This window comes from Siphateles boraxobius, unplaced genomic scaffold, assembly GCF_051911475.1.
Source record: "Siphateles boraxobius isolate OS27281-9 unplaced genomic scaffold, OSU_SipBor_1 12, whole genome shotgun sequence".
NCBI lineage: Eukaryota > Metazoa > Chordata > Actinopteri > Cypriniformes > Leuciscidae > Siphateles > Siphateles boraxobius.
The window spans coordinates 5306617-5327235 of NW_027508722.1; the positions used below are offsets into that span (position 1 = coordinate 5306617).

The 20619-nt window shown below is 43.4% G+C and overlaps 9 non-coding genes across 9 annotated transcripts; all 9 read right to left on the minus strand.

Moving 5' to 3' along the window:
* Nucleotides 1-12366: 12366 nt before the first annotated feature.
* Nucleotides 12367-12448, minus strand: trnal-aag (transfer RNA leucine (anticodon AAG)). Its single transcript has one exon. It is a non-coding gene; the product is annotated as a tRNA-Leu (tRNA).
* A 1307-nt stretch (nt 12449-13755) lies between these two features.
* trnal-uag (transfer RNA leucine (anticodon UAG)) lies at nt 13756-13837 on the minus strand. The gene has a single exon. It is a non-coding gene; the product is annotated as a tRNA-Leu (tRNA).
* A 203-nt stretch (nt 13838-14040) lies between these two features.
* Nucleotides 14041-14122, minus strand: trnal-aag (transfer RNA leucine (anticodon AAG)). The gene has a single exon. It is a non-coding gene; the product is annotated as a tRNA-Leu (tRNA).
* A 521-nt stretch (nt 14123-14643) lies between these two features.
* Nucleotides 14644-14725, minus strand: trnal-uag (transfer RNA leucine (anticodon UAG)). Its single transcript has one exon. It is a non-coding gene; the product is annotated as a tRNA-Leu (tRNA).
* Nucleotides 14726-14928: 203 nt separating this feature from the next.
* trnal-aag (transfer RNA leucine (anticodon AAG)) lies at nt 14929-15010 on the minus strand. Its single transcript has one exon. It is a non-coding gene; the product is annotated as a tRNA-Leu (tRNA).
* An 875-nt stretch (nt 15011-15885) lies between these two features.
* On the minus strand, nt 15886-15967 carry trnal-uag (transfer RNA leucine (anticodon UAG)). The gene has a single exon. It is a non-coding gene; the product is annotated as a tRNA-Leu (tRNA).
* A 203-nt stretch (nt 15968-16170) lies between these two features.
* On the minus strand, nt 16171-16252 carry trnal-aag (transfer RNA leucine (anticodon AAG)). Its single transcript has one exon. It is a non-coding gene; the product is annotated as a tRNA-Leu (tRNA).
* A 3054-nt stretch (nt 16253-19306) lies between these two features.
* trnal-uag (transfer RNA leucine (anticodon UAG)) lies at nt 19307-19388 on the minus strand. The gene has a single exon. It is a non-coding gene; the product is annotated as a tRNA-Leu (tRNA).
* A 203-nt stretch (nt 19389-19591) lies between these two features.
* On the minus strand, nt 19592-19673 carry trnal-aag (transfer RNA leucine (anticodon AAG)). The gene has a single exon. It is a non-coding gene; the product is annotated as a tRNA-Leu (tRNA).
* Nucleotides 19674-20619: the final 946 nt, after the last annotated feature.

Below are 20619 nucleotides of genomic sequence, written 5' to 3' on the forward strand. Positions count from 1 at the left end.
AATACAGGTTATGACCACAAAATATTGGCAGATGCTGACATGTTTGAAGCATCATCTCCACTAAAAAGGGGCCATCAAGCCATGATGGAAGCCAAGGTAGCAGCTTGAATAGGAAACACCTTACTGAACGCAAGAACCCCACCCTGTCTAATCCATACCATTATGCAGCGAAAGCCCTGCAGAGTCTTGGGGAAAAACTGAACCAGGAAGTAGACACCAATCAGCTGTTCGAACAAGAATGTGATGAGCTGGAACAAGATATAAGGACAACAGAAGAACAAATCAATCACAGCTTTAAACGCTTACAGGAATCCCTGAAGAATGTCACGGGCTCAGAACAACACGAACCTCAAGAACACCAGAGACATCAGAACCGCCGAAAGCACAAGTCACGCTCACTCAGCCCAGCCAGACCTCGCAGGGAAGTCAAGAGTGTGACAGGGACCCTACTCCTTGAGGATATCTCGCCAGCTGCCCCACCAGCCACCCCATACAACCTAAGGGAACGGCACTAAAGAAACCAAGCATGTATAGGGGAGAAGAAGACTGGCATATGGAAAATCATAAGTTTTGCCCTATGATAAGTACATGCAAACAAGAGGAGGACCCACTGAAGGAAGAAACTGTGCAGTGCCCCATCCTAATTAAAGGTCAACAGGGACAGTATGTGCCGTGGGCGGGGCAGGATCTGGAAGGACTGATAGCCCACCTACTTGATTTACATGAAGGAGCTGGCAAGTGGATCAGATCGCTGGAAGAAGAGACAATGGGCAAGATTTTGGCCCTTGGAGATGTTAAGGCCCTGCTGGCTAAATGCATGGGAGGAGCTAGGACTAATGAGATCTTACAGGACGCAGGACTACATCAGGCGATTGATTCACCTAGAATGGACGCCAGACCACTGGACCAATGCAGACCAGCGATATGGCAAGTGCTGAGAAAATATTATCAGACCCAAATGGACCCAAAATCACTGAAAGGAGAGCCAATAGGAGACAGAGAAAACCCAATCACCTATGTCCAGAAGCAAGCAAGGAAGTGGAAGCAAGAATTGGAGAGAGACCCCGAAAATGACCCAGTAATAACAGCACTGTTCAGAACTGCCATTGTGGAAGCCATGCCTGCACCAGTGAAAGCCAAGTTAGAAGATGTGGTGGGACTGACCTCAAAGTCACCTAAATAATTTAGTGACCATGTGGCTCATGCAGTAGAACAACACAGAAAAAATGAGCAGAAGCTGAAAAACCAAGAAAGAGATCTTCAAAGAAAACTAACCCAGTTGCAGCTGGATGAATCAATCAACAAAAAGAAGAAAGTGCAAGCTGCGGTGAAGGAGACAGACGACCCGACTGCCATGATGGCGGCTGTCAACATACCAAGTCAAGCTCCCCAGACTGTCCAGCAAGCACCAAACAACATGAATCAGAATGTGCCCGTCAACTCAGGAAACCCACAGCAACTGGCTGCACCAATTGTAATATACCTTCCTGAACATCAAGACAATAGAAATGGAACAATCCCAGGAAGAGGAAGAGGGAGACAATTTTACAACCAGCAAAGAAACCCTGACCAACCAAGCACCTGTTGGGAATGTAATCAGCCTGGACACACCAAGAGATTCTGCCCAGTTAACCCATGGCCCCAAGATGGGCCACAGCTAAGACAGCCAGGGCGACAAGGAAATCAAAACCAGCAGTATCAGGTATCTGGCCCCGTCAACCCATGGCGTGGCCCGGACCAAGGATACTAGGGATGCCCAGAGAATCCTACGGGGAGGAGTCAGCTTCCAATGCTGTCATCAAATGCTGACCAAGAACCTATGCTGCGGGTTAAGATAGAGGACAAGATAACACCTATTATGCTTGATACAGGAGCAACATATACCTGCTTGAGCCCAACTTATGCCTCACACCTCCCCAGGTCTGGAAAATATGTAAAGACAGTAGGATTCTCGGGACTAACGCAGCTAATTCCAATGACAACTCCTGTCAGCATAAAAGTCAAAGACTCTGAAATTAAAATTCCTGTGCTAGTATCAGACCAAACACCAGTCAATCTGTTGGGAAGAGATGCAATATGCAAGCTAAATTTACAGATATGGTGCACTCCCCAAGGGATATATATAGATAGTGCAGGTATAAAACAGATGATAGTAATGAGTGAAATGGATCAACAGGAACCACAAGCTAATGCATTTTGGATTGGGAATTTAGATGAGGGACTAAGACAAACACTGGATAGATAGGAAAAGTATATAAAAGAACAATTCCTGAAACCAACCTCACCAGAAACTGAATATCACTGTACAATGATATATGACCCCCTTAGGGATCCAGAACAGGAAAAAGAGTGGTTAGAGAAAACTGAGGGCCAGAAAGTGCATTTAAGATCACACCATATAATTATAGGACCAACAGGGGCAGCACTACAAATTGAAGACAGTGACTTCACCAGAACATGGTTTAGGGTTGATAATTCAGTCCCACATGTGACGTTGTGCGTCATTGAAGGATGTCGGGCAAAAGATCTAGGTCCAATGATGTTAAAAGCTAAGGAAAAACGGTGGGAAGCCACTGAGAACCCCTTTATTTTACAAACACCAGATAAAACACACCTAAAGATTCTATGTGTAACTAATATGATAGGTACCCCAAAACTGGTTGTGGAAACAGAACAACATGACTCAATCTATAAAATGAAGGAATTAATGATAGAAATGGAAGAAAGGGTGCCCCTACAGTTATGGTCTAAGCATGACACAGATGTAGGACTAGTCAAGTCAGCGAACCCTGTGAGAATTGCTATTAAACCAGGAGTCCAGCTGCCTAGGAAACAGCAATACCCACTGAAACGCGAAGCAGTAGAAGGCATAAGAAAAACAATTGAAGGGTTAATAGAGGCAGGAGTACTAATTGAGACCGCTAGCTATTGCAACACTCCAATTTTACCAGTAGAAAAAGCCAATAAATCTAAGTGGAGACTAGTGCATGACCTAAGGGCAGTGAATGAAGTAGTGGAAGACTGGCCAGCTGAGGTGCCAAACCCACATACGCTTTTGACAAATGTTCCACCTGCTGCTAACTATTTCACTGTGATTGATCTGTGCTCTGCATTTTTCAGCATTCCTCTAGCAGAAGAAAGCAGAAACCTTTTTTCCTTCACTTACCAAGGTAAACAATACACATACACGAGAATGCCCCAAGGATTTAAACACTCACCTCATGTGTTTAACCAAGTTTTAAAACTTGATCTAGAAGACTTAAGACTGGATAGTACATTAATACAGTATGTGGATGATTTGTTGATCTGTTCAACAACGCTGGAACAGTGCCATCAGGACTCCATTAAAGTATTAACCAAATTAGCAGAAGGTGGCCATAAAGCCACAAAAGAGAAATTGCAATACTGCTTGCCTCAAGTAGAGTATCTGGGTCGATTAATTGCAGATCAAACAAAGGCAATATCACCCAGCCAATTGGAAGGAATTAGTAAAGCACCCCAACCGCAAACTGTGGGCCAAATGATGACATTTTTGGGAATGACTGGTTTTAGTGCTGATTGGATAGAAGATTATGCGATCAAAACAGCTCCATTGCGGACCATTATGAGACAGGCTGGTCACCAAAATCTTAGAGCACCATTGAAATGGGATCCTGATGCACTGATAGCATTCAGCTCACTCAAAAAAGAATTACAAACAGCCCCATTATTAACGATTCCAAATTATGACAGAACTTTCCATTTGTATGTAGCAGACAGAAAAGAGGGCTTTGCTTCTGCTGTCCTGATGTAGGAGACATGCAGTGGGCGGAAGAAGCAACCCATTGCCCAGTATAGCACCAAATTGGACAGTGTAGCCCAAGGCTACCCACCATGTTATCAACAAGGTCTAGCTGCAGTATACTTTGCTTTTGAGAAAGCCTCTGCTGTTACTATGGGCTATCCAGTCATCATCTATACCCATCATAAGATTGCTGAGTTATTGGAACAGGGACGTTTTGTTTTGACACAGGCCAGATGTTTGGCGTACTCCACATTGTTGACTTATCCTGATATAACAATCAAAAGATGTACCACAACAAACCCAGCTAACTTTGTCCCAGTAGAGGGGGAAGGAACACCTCATGAATGTGTTGCTGCCTCTCTAGGATTCACTCGTCTGAGACCAGATTTGGAATCAACACCAATTGTTGATGCAGACGTGGACTACTTTGTAGATGGCTCATGCTTTAGAGATCACTCGGGTAATCATGCTGGTTTTGCTGTTGTACAACGAGATGGGGACAATTTTACTCCTGTGCTGACACAACGTTGTGAACAGCCTTGTTAAGCACAGTTGGCCGAACTAAAAGCCCTTACGGCAGCATGTCTGCTGGCCAAAAATAAAGCAGCCAACATTTATACGGATTCTGCATACGCCCATGGGGTATGCCATCTTTTCGGTGCAGTATGGAAACAAAGAGGATTCAAAAAGAGTGATGGAACCCCAATCCAACATGGGGACCAAATTACTGCATTGATTAATGCTATGATGTTTCCAGCCAAATTGGCCATCGTCAAATGCCAGGCTCACAAGAAAGGAAATTATTTTGTTATCAAAGGTAATAACGCCGCAGATAGCCAAGCAAAATTGGCTTCTGGGTGTCAATCTGCTGTAATGGCACCATCCGTTTTGATCCAGCCCCTCCCTACTATAGAAAGTATTGCCCAAATGCAGTCCAGAGCTACACCACCTGAAATACACTTATGGCAACAAAGGAGGGCGACTAGAGATGCTAATAATATCTGGAGGTCTCATGAAGGTTTTATGATAGCCCCCACCCCATTGCTTAATATTCTTATACCTGACGCCCACAGTTTTGACCACTGTGGAAGGGGGGAGATTATGAGAAAGATAAAAAGACAAGGATTATGGTCCCCATACTTACAAACAAGGGTAGATGAATTTCTGAGTGAATGTGAAATTTGCACACAAAACAATGTAAGAAAAGGAACAACAACTCCAATAGGCTCTATTACTGTTCCAGAAGCACCCTTTAAGCATCTAGTAATGGATTATGTGGACATGATAAAAGCAGTAATAGGAAAAAGGTACATGTTGGTCATTATAGACAGATTCAGTAGATGGGTGGAAGCAGAACCATCAGCAGAGCAAGGAGCACAGACAGTGATAAAATTTCTGACGAGAGAGGTCATACCAAGATTTGGTATCCCATCCCAGATCAGTTCAGACAATGGGTCTGCTTTTATTCAAAGAACGGTAAAGGCAGTAATACAACAGTTGAGGATCAAGCAGAGACTGGGGTGTGTCTACCATCCTGAGTCACAGGGACTCGTGGAACGGGTCAATGGGACTATTAAGGCCAAAATCAACAAAATTTGTGCGGACACTAAGCTTAATTGGGTAGATGCGTTGCCACTCGCACTGATGAGCTATCGAATGCAAACCAACAGGATCACTAATCTGACCCCCCATGAAATGTTGACTGGGAGACCAATGCCTGTGCCTCATTTGAGAGGACCTTATGACGGGCCACCGTTAGAACAGTTACAATTGGAATTAAGGACATATATGAGACAATTGACTGCTATACATGAAGCTATTCATTCACAGGAACAAAACAGGGGACCCAGAGAAGAGGAAGAAGTTCCCTGTCTGGTGGTACCTGGAGACCAGGTATACCTAAGAGTCTTTAGGAGAAGGTGGAATGAGCCACGAAGAGAAGGACCTTATACTGTAGTAAGAGCAACCCCCACAGCAGTACATGTAGAGGGCAGCACAACCTGGTATCATTTGAATCATTGCACCCGAGTCCCAAGGCTGAGACCTAGAAGGCAAGATGAGGAAATAGATAGTCAGGAAGGGAGTCAAGAGGAGATAGCTCAAGATGCCGCAGAAGAGCAGGGAACTGAAAGTGAAGATATTAACATTGATGAACCTCATTCTAGGGAGACTGAACACGCTGAGCCAAGGGATGAAATGCCGGAGCGGAATGATGGACAGCCTTCAGAGGACCTGGAGCCTGAAGGTGAGAGAGCTCCTAGTATTGGTCTTTTTGGTGATACACCTCATGCAGCAGCTTCCCCAGACACAATGCCTCCAGGCGAACAATCCCCTGGAGAAGGACCCTCTGCTGATGAACCATACAACTTTGTCACACTCAACCTCCAAGACATCGGCATCCCAGGAATCGACCTCCCAGAAAACGACTTCCCAGACATTGACCTCCCAGAAATTAATCCCCCAGACACTGAATTACCAGACCTCTCAAGCTTTGAGTGGGATAAGTCACCCTAACCTGACTCAACCAACACAAGGTAACAAAGCACGCAGACATAATGTAAAAAGATCCCTGCAGAAAGCTATGACTATTCATGAAGATTATACCCAAACTGAAGTTGATTTGGAAGTAGAACTACAAAAAGAAAAACTGTTGGATGATGCCTATCATAATGAATGGTATAAATGGGCAGTGTATACTGTAAGACAGGTAAAACAAGGCACATGTGTATTATGCTCACCCTCACCTTTGAAGAAGTTAAGAATAGTACCAAACCAATATGACTACATGCAGTGTGCCAGATTTAATTCACAATATTGTAACAGAACTGGACATGTAATTCCATACTGTCCAGCTGAGTGCCTGGCCATGTTAGGGAACCACTATTATCAAAGATTTATACCCAGGAGGGTTGGGGAAGTGCATGCAAGGAGCTTGACGTAAGAATAGATAAAGCCAATTAGGAGACCCCACAAAATTACATTCTGGATAAAACATTGGAGTATGAATGTTTTAACAAAACTATGGGCTATCGAAATGTAGGAACCTTTCAAGGTAAATGTGCTATAATTTGGCACCTGGATTATGAGATGTACAACGAGACAAACGTATATAAATCCTCTAGCTCAATATATGCCACAGCAACAATAAATAAAAACATGTCTGTAACAGGTGCTCATGAAAACTGCGAAAATGCTACCTTATCCTTTCCCCTGATTGGACCACTTGAAAATCAAACTGAAGCAGTAGCTGATTTCTTTTGGCTATGTGGGGATAAACGACTAAGAGCCACCCTAGTTGATTGGAAAGGACTCTGTGCCAGGGTGAGGCTAGCTCAAGGAATAGGAATTGTAAACTGGGATCTCAATGAGGAAGAAACGATAGAAAAGTTGAGTAGACATAAGCACAGAGCTAAGAGAGCTTATACCCCAGATCCCAATGTTAAAATTGATGCAATTGGACAGCCTAGAGGAATACCACATGAATTTAAGGCTAGGGATGAAATAAAGTCAGGGTTTGAATCATTTCTTCTATGGGTACCTGTTAATAAGAATACTGAATGTATAAATTACATATACTACAATCAGCAAAGATTTATTAATTATACGGATGATGCACTTGGGGCGCTAGGCCAACAATTAAAAGCCACCAGCAAAATGACATGGCAAAATAGGCAAGCCCTGAATTGGTTATTGGCAGATAAAGGAGGAGTATGTGTAATGTTTGGGACTGACTGCTGCACCTTTATTCCTAATAACACAGCCCCCGATGGAACTTTCACTAGGGCTATGAAGAAACTGAAGGCGCTAAGACAAGAGGCTGCTGAAAATGCGGGAAGGGACAGAAATATTGGATACTGGTTTGATTCTTTGTTTGGAGCCTGGAAAGAGTGGCTGATTAAGGTGGGGATAATAATAGTTGTGGTTGTTGTTGTTGCTCTTCTGCTGTTCTGTTGCGTTATACCTTTTCTCAGATCCATGTTGGCCACTGCAGCTGCTCAGTCAATGACCCGAGCCAAGCAGATGATCAATGTGTCGGTTAACCGAGACAGAGTTGACATTGGATGCAACTCAGGAGTCTATCCTATTGGACCAGGCCTGGATGAGTTAGATGAGTTCTAATGAAAAAAGGTAAAAGGACTGGGGGTACCTGTTAATTTTGTTATAAGGTTTTTGACTTTGTTTTTTGACAAGAGAGGGAGTTAGAAAACTCTGTCTTTCTTTTTTGGGGTAAAAATAGGAAGCTTGTTAGAACATGCATGGGTAGAGTAGGGAGTTAGTAAGATGGGCAGTTATGCATTTATTTTAAGGGCCCCCGTCCTGTATATCCTATACTTATAATCATGTTAAGATATGTTTTTATATAATCACACTGCTGTCACAAATTTTAATGCAAGACTGAAGGGAAATAGAAGGTTTAAAACAGAACATTACCCGTGATATGAGGTGATGTAATTGTATGCAAAAGAAATGAGAGTGTTTTTGTTATTTTTAGATCACTTTATCCACCTTTTTACATATATGGGCATATTACAGTAACAAAACGTAGAAGCCTTGACATTGTGTGCATTTAGACTACTGGAACTGTTGTATATAAGATGTAAAAGAGGAATTATTTGCAAGCGCGGTCATCTACTGTTGTTTCAACAAAGGGCAGACTCAACTGGTGGTTTAAAAACCTGCTGTCTGCTCCAACACCAGATAGCGCCCTAGGCACTGCCAGGGCACCTCTGGCAACGGTGTAGCAACCCAGATAGCGCCACGGGCCACCAGGAAGCGCCTGCATGGTTCCTCTGGCATCGTGGGACAATTGTAACTTCGAGACTATACACTGTATGATGAATACACTGAATGTTTGAAGCTGCTTTGTCCATATAGAGAATGATGGTTTGACAGGAAGGCGAGATCTTTTACTCCACTCCAGACAAATGGGGGTGGAGATGTTTGGTCTCACTCTTCCTCCAGGGTGTACCTCTGTGATAACAGGTCTATTGGTAGAATGACTGGATGGTCTAAATTGATCATATTGGTAGGATATGAAAGAGACCTGCTCATGGAGATACATCCTGGGAAAATTGAAGGTGGGACTGGAGTTAGTCCCAAAGCGGGGATGTGTTGGAGAATTCTGTTACCCCTCCTCTATCTGATCCTCAAGTCTGAATGCTGTAATGCTGAGCAACAGTAGGCCATAGGTAGGGTGACCAGACGTCCCGTTTTTCCCGGGACAGTCCCGTATTTCAACTCTAATTTTAGTGTCCCGACTTATTATGAAAAAATCATTGTTTGTCCCGTATTTCATCGTTAATATATATTTTAGGTTTTTTATTTTATTTTATTTTTTCCTGAGTGATAGCGCGAGTACTCTTCGAAATAGCCTAATAATAAAACTAACAAATCACCTCATATATTTTCCTCATAGAGAAAACATTTTTCCATCCAATAAGAGAAGGCAGAAGGACAATTCCATCCAATCACAATTCACTCAATCAACTTGCATTTAGTGAAGGCGGAATCCGACGTCACAGTTAAGTGTGTACGAGACGAGAGCAAACGGATAAGCTTGACTCAGGTGCAAAGATGTCAAAGAAGCATACATGTACATTTAATGAGGATCTTCAAAAAGAGTTTAAATTTCTCAAAAGAGAGTCACTATCAGAGGCAAGTAAATTAAGATGCGACATTTGCGGGGCTCACTTTTCCATTGCTCACGGAGGCCGAGCCGACATTACGCAGCATATGCACACAAAAAAGCACATGGACGCTGCTAAAAGTAAGTGTGCTACTCCAAGTGTCAGCGAATTTTTTGTGAAGCAAAGTTGCGAATCTGATAAAGTGCATGCAAGTGAAGGACTTTTTGCATACCATTCTGTTATTCATGGCCATAGTTTTCGGTCAGCTGACTGCACTGCAAAATTGATCAAGAAATTGTATGATCCGAAATTTTCTTCTGCTCGCACTAAATCTGAGGCTATAATATGCAACGTTCTTGGTCCTTTGTCAGAGGAAGAAGTTCAGCATGATTTGGACAAGTGCTCCTGTGTCACATTAACTGTGGATGCATCCAACCACAAAGACATTAAACTGTTTCCTGTGCTTGTGCGATACTTCAAGCCACTAGAGGGTGTAAAGGTCAAGATAATTGAATTTTCATCTCTGCCAGGTGAGACATCTGATTTGCAAACTGCCTACATTTCCCATGTCATTGAAAAACATGGCCTTGATCAGAAAATAGTTGCACTTTGTGCTGATAACACTAACACAAACTTTGGTGGTGTTAAAAGAGCTGGTAAAGGCAATATCTGGAGAAAGCTGCAAATGCAGCTAGGAAGGGATATTCTGGGCATTGGCTGTAATGCACACATCATCCACAATACCCTGCAAACAGCAGTGGATTGCTTACCAATTGATTTGGAGTGTTTTGCTGTGAAGGTATACAAATACTTTCATATCTATACAGTGCGCGTAAGGGAGCTCAAGGAGTTTTGTGACTTTGTACAGCTGGACTATCAAAAATTACTGCAGCATGGTAGCACATGTTTCCTCTCTCTTGGTCCAGCTCTTGAATGAATTCTGCACCTTTTTGATGGTCTACGTGCATACTTTCTTTCTCAAGAAAAGTGGCCAAAGTTTCTAAAAGACACATTCAGCAGCCCTTGCACAAAACTTTGGCATGGATTTGCACTTAAGCAAACTGCAGCTTTCCATCGTGCACTGGCGACAGTAGAGCAAGAAAATATATCTGCCACAGAAGTGGCTTTGCACATTTATGATCTGAGAAATGTCTTGCAGGCCAGGCTGGAGGAATCATTCATTCCCTCTGACATCAAAACAGTTAGACACCCTTGTTGAAGCTGGTGACATAAAAGCTGATGATTTTTATTGTGCAGTGAGAAGCTTTTACTCAGCATCAGTGGATTACCTTGACAATTGGAGCTGCTCACTGGAGAATACAAGAGAACTAGAGTGGGTCCTACTGAGAAGTGTTCCAGAATGGAGAGACATTCAGAGCAGCCTCAGCAAGTTCTACTCAAGAATACCTGCTCTCACATCAGTTGACGAAACCATGCTCTTTGATGAGTGGGCCTGTGCTAAAAACATTGTCACTTGTCACATCACTGAGTGGAACAAAAACAAGGTGGCTGTGTCTGATAGATGGACAGACGTGTTTAGTGAGATGGGTAGCAAGTCACTCAACTTTGGAGTCTTATCTTTGGCTGTGGAGTTTGTTTTATGCCTGCCTGGTACATATGCACCTGTGGAGCGTGTGTTCTCGTTAATGAATGCATCATGGACGGATGAAAAATCTCGACTGAGTGTAACAACAATGAAGGCAATGCTTTTCGTACGAATTAATTTCGGACTGGACTGCTCCGCATTTTATGATAAACTCTTAAAAGACAAGCGCACGCTGGCAAAAATTGGTTCCAGTGAAAAATACAAAACAGCAACAGTGAATGATGCTGTTGAACCATCTTGTTCCCACTGATCTGCAATTTTATGTAAGTTTACATTTATTTTTTTACATAGCTAACAATATTATTAAGTGTAAATACTTGTATGTGTGCAGTAGTTGTTGTAGGTCTGTGGGTTCTGTGTCTGTCCCGTATTCCACTCTGAGAAATCTGGTCACCCTAGCCATAGGGCAATGTAGAGTTGGAAAAGTACCTTTAATGCATAGATGACGTTGGTGCAAGGTACAGGAAAGTACTAAAAAACATATATGATGTAATTTTTTTTTTTTAAACTATACATGTGATACTCCGCCACTATTAGAAATAAGGCCTCGGAGCATGTGATCTTAATGGTGGCGTGATACCAAGGAGGAGCAATGTGTAAGAGATAACGGTACAAACACTAATTGGACACTGGCGATAAGAAAGATGTATAAAATCTATGTTTCAACCACTGTAAGATCAGATGATTCAGCTGACCATCTCACTTTGTTGAATTGCTCAATAAAGTTCTTCTTCTGAGACCTGGAACTTCGACTCTGAAAACTTTTTGAAGATTAACTCCTACTAGACTCTGAAAAACTACTGATCAGGACCAGAGACCAGCAATTAGCCACGACAGTAGCTGTCAGTTCACCAAAAACTCTCAGTCCTGCCGATCGACTGTCCTGCACAGAGCAGGATTGGGCACCCCTGTGTGCTATACATTATTATTATATTTAAATTCATTTTGGAAGTGTCATTATAATAATTGCAAGTTATTGTTGTCTCTGATTCAAGAGGATGCATATTTTCAGCTGCTTTTGCACCTTTTCAGAGCACACTTTAGGTGTCTGGCCCTCATTAAAACCTCTGCTGGCAGCAGTGGGATTCGAACCCACGCCCCCGAAGAGACTGTAGCCTAAATCCAGCGCCTTAGACGCCTCGGCCAAGCTTGTTTGGCCACTCTAGTGGGCCATTCTCTGGCCATTAAATTTCAGAAATAGAGAAATTGTTGGGTGTGGACCTTCATCGTCAGGCTCTGAAGCCCGCCGAGTTCGGCCAAGGAAAGCAAAATCTTGAGTTTTGAAGAGACTGGGAGCAAGCAGTGTCACTTCTCCAGTCTTTTCACAGGTGCCTTCTAAAATGCAGACTTGGCAGCGGTGGGATTTGAACCCACGCCCCCGAAGAGACTGGAACCTTAATCCAGCACCTTAGACCGCTCGGCCACGCTACCTTGTGAGAATGCCTTCCGTGGGCCATTTTCGCCAATTTTTTCTTTTAGTGTCTCACTTCTCCATAGTTAAATCAGTTGAAATTCTTCATGCCTTGAAGGAGCTCCTCGAAAGGTGGAAAGGCCTACTAAGTAGAGGGGGGATGCAGTTACACTCTTGGAGGCCCCCCTCCCTGCAGATTGCAATTCCATCTCTAATCAAACACAACTGAATTACCTAATCAAAGCCTAATCGAATTACCTAATCAAAGCTCGGCCACGCTACCTTGTGAGAATGCCTTCCGTGGGCCATTTTCGCCAATTTTTTCTTTTAGTGTCTCACTTCCCCATAGTTAAATCAGTTGAAATTCTTCATGCTTTGAAGGAGCTCCTCGACAGGTGGAAATGCCTACTAAGTAGAGGGGGGACGCAGTTACACTCTTGGAGGCCCCCCTCCCTGCAGATTGCAATTCCATCTCTAATCAAACACAACTGAATTACCTAATCAAAGCCTAATCGAATTACCTAATCAAAGCTCGGCCATGCTACCTTGTGAGAATGCCTTCCGTGGGCCATTTTCGCCAATTTTTTTTTTTTTGTCTCACTTCTCCATAGTTAAATCAGTTGAAGTTCTTCATGCCTTGAAGGAGCTCCTCGACAGGTGGAAATGCCTACTAAGTAGAGGGGGGACGCAGTTACACTCTTGGAGGCCCCCCTCCCTGCAGATTGCAGTTCCATCTCTAATCAACACAACTGAATTACCTAATCAAAGCCTAATCGAATTACCTAATCAAAGCTCGGCCACGCTACCTTGTGAGAATGCCTTCCGTGGGCCATTTTCGCCAATTTTTTCTTTTTGTGTCTCACTTCTCCATAGTTAAATCAGTTGAAATTCTTCATGCCTTGAAGGAGCTCCTCGACAGGTGGAAATGCCTACTAAGTAGAGGGGGGACGCAGTTACACTCTTGGAGGCCCCCCTCCCTGCAGATTGCAATTCCATCTCTAATCAAACACAACTGAATTACCTGATCAAAGCCTTTGGGACATACTCCAAAATGGCAGCCAGATGTGTCGCAGTTAAACTCAAAATCAAGAGGTAGGTGTCAGTTCACCAAAAACTCTCAGTCCTGCCGATCGACTGTCCTGCACAGAGCAGGATTGGGCACCCCTGTGTGCTATACATTATTATTATATTTAAATTCATTTTGGAAGTGTCATTATAATAATTGCAAGTTATTGTTGTCTCTGATTTTAGAGGGTGCATATTTTCAGCTGCTTTTGCACCTTTTCAGAACACACTTTAGGTGTCTGGCCCTCATTAAAACCTCTGCTGGCAGCAGTGGGTTTTGAACCCACGCCCCCAAAGAGACTGGAGCCTAAATCCAGCGCCTTAGACCCCGCGGCCATGCCACCCCTGCTTGGTTACTCTAGTGGGCCATTTTCTGGCCATTAAATTTCAGAAATAGAGAAATTGTTGGGTGTGGACCTTCATCGTCAGGCTCTGAAGCCCGCCGAGTTCGGCCAAGGAAAGCAAAAACGGCTGAGTTTTGAAGAGACTGGGAGCAAGCAGTGTCACTTCTCCAGTCTTTTCACAATTGCCTTCTAAAATGAACACTTGGCAGCGGTGGGATTTGAACTCACGTCCCCGAAGAGACTGGAGCCTTAATCCAGCGCCTTAGAGCGCTCGGCCACGCTACCTTGTGAGAATGCCTTCTGTGGGCCATTTTCGCCAATTTTTTCTTTTAGTGTCTCACTTCTCCATAGTTAAATCAGTTGAAATTCTTCATGCTTTGAAGGAGCTCCTCGACAGGTGGAAAGGCCTTACTAAGTAGAGGGGGGATGCAGTTACACTCTTGGAGGCCCCCCTCCCTGCAGATTGCAATTCCATCTCTAATCAAACACAACTGAATTACCTAATCAAAGCATTTGGGCCATACTCCAAAATGGCAGCCAGATGTGTCGCAGTTAAACTCAAAATCAAGAGGTAGCTGTCAGTTCACCAACAACTCTCAGTCCCGCTGATCCACTGTCCTGCACAGAGCAGGATTGGGCACCCCTGTGTGCTATACATTATTATTATATTTAAATTCATTTTGGAAGTGTCATTATAATAATTGCAAGTTATTGTTGTCTCTGATTGAAGAGGATGCATATTTTCAGCTGCTTTCGCACCTTTTCAGAGGACACTTTAGGTGTCTGGCCCTCATTAAAACCTCTGCTGGCAGCGGTGGGATTCGAACCCACGCCCCCAAAGAGACTGGAGCCTAAATCCAGCGCCTTAGACCACTCGGCCACGCTACCCCGGCTTGGCTATTCTAGTGGGCCATTTTTTGGCCATTAAATTTCAGAAATAGAGAAATTGTTGGGTGTGGACCTTCATCGTCAGGCTCTGAAGCCCGCCGAGTTAGGCCAAGGAAAGCAAAAACGGCTGAGTTTTGAAGAGACTGGGAGCAAGCAGTGTCACTTCTCCAGTCTTTTCACAATTGCCTTCTAAAATGCAGACTTGGCAGCGGTGGGATTTGAACCCACGCCCCCGAAGAGACTGGAGCCTTAATCCAGCGCCTTAGAGCGCTCGGCCACGCTACCTTGTGAGAATGCTTTCCGTGGGCCATTTTCGCTAATTTTTTCTTTTAGTGTCTCACTTCTCCATAGTTAAATCAGTTGAAATTCTTCATGCCTTGAAGGAGCTCCTCGAAAGGTGGAAATGCCTACTAAGTAGAGGGGGGACGCAGTTACACTCTTGGAGGCCCCCCTCCCTGCAGATTAAAATTCCATCTCTAATCAAACACAACTGAATTACCTGATCAAAGCCTTTGGGCCATACTCCAAAATGGCAGCCAGATGTGTCGCAGTTAAACTCAAAATCAAGAGGTAGCAGTCAGTTCACCAAAAACTCTCAGTCCTGCCGATCGACTGTCCTGCTATACATTATTATTATATTTAAATTCATTTTGGAAGTGTCATTATAATAATTGCAAGTTATTGTTGTCTCTGATTCAAGAGGGTGCATATTTTCAGCTGCTTTTGCACCTTTTCAGAGCACACTTTAGGTGTCTGGCCCTCATTAAAACCTCTGCTGGCAGCAGTGGGATTCGGACCCACGCCCCCGAAGAGACTGGATCCTGGAGCCTAAATCCAGCGCCTTAGACCCCTCGGCAACGCTACCCCGGCTTGGTTACTCCAAAATGGCAGCCAGATGTGTCGCAGTTAAACTCAAAATCAAGAGGTAGCTGTCAGTTCACCAACAACTCTCAGTCCTGCTGATCCACTGTCCTGCACAGAGCAGGATTGGGCACCCCTGTGTGCTATACATTATTATTATATTTAAATTCATTTTGGAAGTGTCATTATAATAATTGCAAGTTATTGTTGTCTCTGATTGAAGAGGATGCATATTTTCAGCTGCTTTTGCACCTTTTCAGAGCACACTTTAGGTGTCTGGCCCTCATTAAAACCTCTGCTGGCAGCAGTGGGAATTGAACCCACACCCCCGAAAAGACTGGAGCCTAAATCCAGCGCCTTAGACCCCTCGGTCATGCTACCCCGGCTTGGCCACTCTAGTGGGCCATTTTCTGGCCATTAAATTTCAGAAATAGAGAAATTGTTGGGTGTGGACCTTCATCGTCAGGCTCTGAAGCCCGCCGAGTTCGGCCAAGGAAAGCAAAAACGGCTGAGTTTTGAAGAGACTGGGAGCAAGCAGTGTCACTTCTCCAGTCTTTTCACAGGTGCCTTCTAAAATGTAGACTTGGCAGCGGTGGGATTTGAACCCACGCCCCCGAAGAGACTGGAGCCTTAATCCAGCGCCTTAGACCGCTCGGCCACGCTACCTTGTAAGAATGCTTTCTGTGGGCCATTTTCGCCAATTTTTTCTTTTAGTGTCTCACTTCTCCATAGTTAAATCAGTTGAAATTCTTCATGGCTTGAAGGAGCTCCTCGACAGGTGGAAATGCCTACTAAGTAGAGGGGGGACGCAGTTACACTCTTGCAGTGTTAATTTCGTTGACGAAAATAACAACGAAAATTATTCGTCAACGACATTTTTTCACAGACGAAAACGAGACGATAACTAAATAAAACCTAGTTTTGAATGACAAAGACTATGACGAAAATCTATTGACATTTTCGTCAACGAATAAAAACTAGACGAAAATGTTAGATAGTGACGATTTGGGAAGCGATCCGTCAGATGTCCTGCGTGTGTGGTAGATGCGCACATTTGTAGGCTACTGTAACGTGATCTACCCCGCGGTCATAAAACGTTAAAAAATGTGAACGTCTGGGAGAATGAGTAGAGTAGACATATAGATCTCTGAATAAGAGTGACGATGCAAAAAAGAGCTCTATTCGGTGCGGTTTTCTTTGCGCACACACCAACCCGAAGCGTGCAGTCATGCACAATACACCTACAGCGCGCGAGTAGGCTACTGAATTGAGCTCTCTTTCGTGTCTGAATGGAGAAATACACAACAGTATGTCTAAATGTCCTTTTTGGAGAGTATTCATGTAAACTATGCTGGTTATGTCTTAAACTGTGAGGGTGCTTCTCAATATCCCTCCTCACCTCCTCGCTCCTCTGTCCTCCATCCTATGACCCGGAAACCAATCAAGCACAGCCATCTAGAAGGACATTTCAATTCTCTAATTGCACCGCGAGGAGTCGAGGATCGAGAAGTGATGAGGCTTTCGGAGGAGTTATGAGCGAGGATACACAGGTGTATCCTATGCGGAAGTGTTTTATTGACTAAATGTGACGCACGTATACATTCTCCTCCCCCTTCACATCGGTCACTATCTTTTTAATTTATTTAATTTATAATTTATAATTTACCTTTGAAGTTTATATAAACCACACATATCACATATTTCAACAGGGTATCTTGCTTTATTATTATTCATTATGAATTTCTTAAATAAACAAACTTCAACAACATAAGGGCAGACCCTTTGAGCGCTGCTGATGACGCTGTGAAATGACGCTCGAGTGATCAAGAATTCCAATGTATAAAAAAAGCTTTCATTTCGATTCCTCCGTCCTCATTTTCTTTCCTTGCGTCCTTCCCTCACAACCTACAGGGGAGGAGATGAGGAGCTAGGAAAGGAAGCGAGGAAAGGAAACGAGGATGCATAAATAAGAAATGAGAAGCACCCTGAGTGTGTTGGATGTGCATCAGTGCAATTGTATCCGCATGTCATTGGACATGATCCGACGTCTTAAAGTGACAGTGGCAATAAACCTAATGCGGTCCGTGTCCTTAATTTTGATCAAGCAACAAAAGAAAAAGAGAAAAGCATTCACTGTTTGTTAATAGCTTTAATAAGGATTAATTATATTTAATTCATACAAATAAATATGTCTGCTTGAAAGAATAAAGAATGATGTGTAAGTAGTTATAAGGAATGAATATATCATTCATTGTAAAGAAGACTGTGTTGTACTTTAGGAAAAGTGGTTTTATTTCATTTTAAGATATTTTTTAAGTAACAGCAGTTAAATCTGTATCTGTATTGCATGTTCAAACTTAAAAATCATTCATATTAATAGGTTAATAGATGTTTTCTCCGGGAGTATATGGGTTTGGAAATTTTAGAGAAATTCTAAATTAATGCATTACAATTGAACTAAACCCATTATATTTTAGGCGACTAAATCTACTGTAGATTTAGTCGACTAAAATGTTATTGTATTTCGTCGACTAAAACTAGACTAAAACTAAAACAATTCAGATGACTAAAATATGACTAAAACTAAATGGCATTTTAGTCAAAAGACTAAGACTAAAACTAAATCAAAATTTGCTGACAAAATTAACACTGCACTCTTGGAGGCCCCCCTCCCTGCAGATTGCAATTTCATCTCTAATCAAACACAACTGAATTACCTAATCAAAGCCTAATCGAATTACCTAATCAAAGCTCGGCCACGCTACCTTGTGAGAATGCCTTCCGTGGGCCATTTTCGCTAATTTTTTCTTTTTGTGTCTCACTTCTCCATAGTTAAATCAGTTGAAATTCTTCATGCCTTGAAGGAGCTCCTCGACAATGTCAAATGCCGACAAATGCCTACTAAGTAGAGGGGGGACGCAGTTACACTCTTGGAGGCCCCCCTCCCTGCAGATTAAAATTCCATCTCTAATCAAACACAACTGAATTACCTGATCAAAGCCTTTGGGCCATACTCCAAAATGGCAGCCAGATGTGTCGCAGTTAAACTCAAAATCAAGAGGTAGCTGTCAGTTCACCAAAAACTCTCAATGAGTCAAATTTGCAAACTCCATTGACAAGGGGTGCCCAGTCCTGCCGATGGACTGTCCTGCACAAAGCAGGATTGGGGACCCCTGTGTGCTATACATTATTATTATATTTAAATTCATTTTGGAAGTGTCATTATAATAATTGCAAGTTATTGTTGTCTCTGATTCAAGAGGGTGCATATTTTCAGCTGCTTTTGCACCTTTTCAGAGCACACTTTAGGTGTCTGGCCCTCATTAAAACCTCTGCTGGCAGCAGTGGGATTCGGACCCACGCCCCCGAAGAGACTGGATCCTGGAGCCTAAATCCAGCGCCTTAGACCCCTCGGCAACGCTACCCCGGCTTGGTTACTCCAAAATGGCAGCCAGATGTGTCGCAGTTAAACTCAAAATCAAGAGGTAGCTGTCAGTTCACCAACAACTCTCAGTCCTGCTGATCCACTGTCCTGCACAGAGCAGGATTGGGCACCCCTGTGTGCTATACATTATTATTATATTTAAATTCATTTTGGAAGTGTCATTATAATAATTGCAAGTTATTGTTGTCTCTGATTGAAGAGGATGCATATTTTCAGCTGCTTTTGCACCTTTTCAGAGCACACTTTAGGTGTCTGGCCCTCATTAAAACCTCTGCTGGCAGCAGTGGGAATTGAACCCACACCCCCGAAAAGACTGGAGCCTAAATCCAGCGCCTTAGACCCCTCGGTCATGCTACCCCGGCTTGGCCACTCTAGTGGGCCATTTTCTGGCCATTAAATTTCAGAAATAGAGAAATTGTTGGGTGTGGACCTTCATCGTCAGGCTCTGAAGCCCGCCGAGTTCGGCCAAGGAAAGCAAAAACGGCTGAGTTTTGAAGAGACTGGGAGCAAGCAGTGTCACTTCTCCAGTCTTTTCACAGGTGCCTTCTAAAATGCAGACTTGGCAGGGGTGGGATTTGAACCCACGCCCCCGAAGAGACTGGAGCCTTAATCCAGCGCCTTAGACCGCTCGGCCACGCTACCTTGTAAGAATGCTTTCTGTGGGCCATTTTCGCCAATTTTTTCTTTTAGTGTCTCACTTCTCCATAGTTAAATCAGTTGAAATTCTTCATGGCTTGAAGGAGCTCCTCGACAGGTGGAAATGCCTACTAAGTAGAGGGGGGACGCAGTTACACTCTTGCAGTGTTAATTTCGTTGACGAAAATAACGACGAAAATTATTCGTCAACGACATTTTTTCACAGACGAAAACGAGACGATAACTAAATAAAACCTAGTTTTGAATGACAAAGACTATGACGAAAATCTATTGACATTTTCGTCAACGAATAAAAACTAGACGAAAATGTTAGATAGTGACGATTTGGGAAGCGATCCGTCAGATGTCCTGCGTGTGTGGTAGATGCGCACATTTGTAGGCTACTGTAACGTGATCTACCCCGCGGTCATAAAACGTTAAAAAATGTGAACGTCTGGGAGAATGAGTAGAGTAGACATATAGATCTCTGAATAAGAGTGACGATGCAAAAAAGAGCTCTATTCGGTGCGGTTTTCTTTGCGCACACACCAACCCGAAGCGTGCAGTCATGCACAATACACCTACAGCGCGCGAGTAGGCTACTGAATTGAGCTCTCTTTCGTGTCTGAATGGAGAAATACACAACAGTATGTCTAAATGTCCTTTTTGGAGAGTATTCATGTAAACTATGCTGGTTATGTCTTAAACTGTGAGGGTGCTTCTCAATATCCCTCCTCACCTCCTCGCTCCTCTGTCCTCCATCCTATGACCCGGAAACCAATCAAGCACAGCCATCTAGAAGGACATTTCAATTCTCTAATTGCACCGCGAGGAGTCGAGGATCGAGAAGTGATGAGGCTTTCGGAGGAGTTATGAGCGAGGATACACAGGTGTATCCTATGCGGAAGTGTTTTATTGACTAAATGTGACGCACGTATACATTCTCCTCCCC